At 41.3% G+C, this 2,533-nt stretch overlaps 1 non-coding gene across 1 annotated transcript; it reads right to left on the bottom strand.

The window, feature by feature from the left end:
* Positions 1-1,306: 1,306 nt before the first annotated feature.
* Positions 1,307-1,414, bottom strand: LOC122062210. Its single transcript, XR_006134839.1, has one exon. It is a non-coding gene; the product is annotated as a small nucleolar RNA R71 (small nucleolar RNA).
* Positions 1,415-2,533: the final 1,119 nt, after the last annotated feature.

Here is a 2,533-nt window from a genome sequence, read left to right as displayed (position 1 = left end):
AATAATTGTGAAAAATGTTTATTCTCAAGCATCTAGCAAGAAGACCGGTTGAACTGGGTAGATTGGCTGCTTAACACCTTCCCAACTCTGTAACCTAACACTTACCCTAAATCTCTGGATCAGACCAAATTTTGGGCTCTTTTCTCAAGAATCAGGCCCACCTTCGGGTCCTAGGGCCATAACCCTAGGTGGCTACTCCAAACCCCATTTGCATAATCCTGATCCCCAAATTGGACCATCATCAAAACTCCCATCTCAAATGATGAATTTTACACTCTTGCAAAATAGGCCTCCACGTAACTCCACTCGGTGATATGGCGGTGCCGGGCCCACAAGCAAAGCACCACACGAATCGAACCCCTCCCCTTTACATGAAGGTGAAGAGAGAGAGAGGAGAGAGGATGGGGATGCACTGCCCATCTTTGGCCACTACCCACACTTGTGTTTGACTCATATCTACACTGATTTATACGCTTGTGGATACTTTTAAATCTCAAACAAGTTTTTGGCGCCGTTGCTGGGGAGACAGTTTCAAGTTATTTTTTTCTTTCTTTTGGTAAATTGAAGTGCTTTATTTTCCTTTTCTTTCATCATTTATTGAATTCCTAAGAAGAACACATTGCAATAATTGTTGTATCGGTGGAGGTCGCTAAGCCTCATAGTATGGTAAAGATAGGTTCCGCCCTATAGCAGTACCTCAAGAATTGACCAACCTCGGATCCCTGCTGGTAAGCTCCTAAAAAGCAAAAATAAATAAAAAATAAAAAAATTCCATTCTTTTGTGCTTGTCTTATTCTAGTTGTGGGTAATTTCCTGTTGCATGAGTGGTAGGTGGGTACATAATACTGAGAATCGGTTAGAAAGAAGAGATCCAACAAGTAGTGAGCCTATACGTATACTCTTATCAATACCTTTCAATATGGGAGACCAACAGCAAAACCGTCCACCTAAATCTCTAAAAGATAGGTTCTATCCTACTAGAGCAGCTCAACCTTCCTGCATAGTTCTACCACAAGCCCAGGGCAATAATTTTGAGCTCAAATCTCAGTACATCACTATATTGCCCCACTTCTATGGGCTGACCTCTAAGGATGCATACCTATTCCTCAAGGAATTTGAAGAGGTCTGTATTCTAATTAAGATCCAATAGCTTTCTGATGATGCCATTAAGCTTAGATTCATCACTTTTGCATTGAAAGACCAAGCTAAGAAGTGTTTGTATGGGTTACCCACAAATTCCATAACCACATGGGAACGGTTCACAGTTGTTTTCCTCAAGAAGTTTTTCCCAACTCATAAGACCAATAAGCTTAGAAGTGACATCCTTTCACTTTAGGCAAAAGCCTAGTGAGTCCTTTTCCAAACTTATGGAGAGATTCAAGGATCTACTCTAAGAATGACCTCACCATGGCCTAGACTCATAGCATTTGTGTCAAATAATTTATAAGGGTGTTGATTATCCAACCAAACAAATGATAGAGTCTATGTGCCCTGAGGGATTCACATCCTTTACAGATGAAGGAAAGGCATGGGAATTCTTATTTGACTTAGCTGACAAAGCCCGTGAGTGGGAATCAACCCAAGAAAGTGAAAGGACCATAGGATGAAAAGGATATTTTGTGGATGTGTTAGTAGCCAAAGAAGCCCACTAAGATAGCCTAATCAAAAGGATTGAGGCTATTGTTCCTAGAGAGCCATCATCAGTCAATTTGGTTAAAATGTGTGCTTAGTGCCAGTCCTCAGGACATGTCATAGAAGAATGCCCTAACACCTCTAGGGGCACTTCCAATGAAAGTGTTAATACTTTATATCAGAATAATCCATATAGTAACACTTACAATCCAGGGTGGAGAAATCACCCAAATTTCTCTTAGAACCAGGGCAACCAAGCAGGGCCTTCGAATTTCCATAGACAAGGTCAACCTAGACCCCAAAAGCCTCAACAACCTTTTGCCCCAAATACTTTTTCTAGGCCAAATGTAGGACCTCAGGCTAGTTTTTCTAGGCCCCCTCTCCTATCATCTTATCAGCAATCCCTTGGGTTTACCAACACTGGAGAGGCAAACAGAATAAGTGACTTGGAAAAGAATATGACCCTCTTTATGACAAGCCATCAAAATATTACAAGAGAACTCACCCAAGTTGTCTCATTTTGCATGAGAGGGATAAAGGAACATTGCCCAGTCAACTAAAGCCTAACCCTAGGCATCAGCCTATTAGTTCACAAGCACCCACTAATGCATCACTGAATGTGGTACAAGGTCAGACCCAACAAGGGCCCTCCAACCAATGTAATGCTATTTATTCCCTTAGGAGTGGTAGAGAGTACCAACAGTGTGTTCCTAAGTCTTCCCCATCTATTACTCCTATTAACTCTCCTTCTGTTGAGGACACAAGTGTGCCTCTTATTCCAGGTTCGTTTGATGAACCTCAAGCAACTAAAGATGATTTGGTTGAGGAAACAAAACATGATTCTTCTAAAAAAGAGCAAATCCCTAACAGTCCTTATATTCCCCCTATCCTATTTCCTAAT

The sequence above is a fragment of the Macadamia integrifolia genome, chromosome 14 (genome assembly GCF_013358625.1).
Source record: "Macadamia integrifolia cultivar HAES 741 chromosome 14, SCU_Mint_v3, whole genome shotgun sequence".
NCBI classification, from domain to species: domain Eukaryota; kingdom Viridiplantae; phylum Streptophyta; class Magnoliopsida; order Proteales; family Proteaceae; genus Macadamia; species Macadamia integrifolia.
Note: the sequence above shows the minus strand (reverse complement) of the source record. Positions and strands in the feature narration are given on the sequence as shown.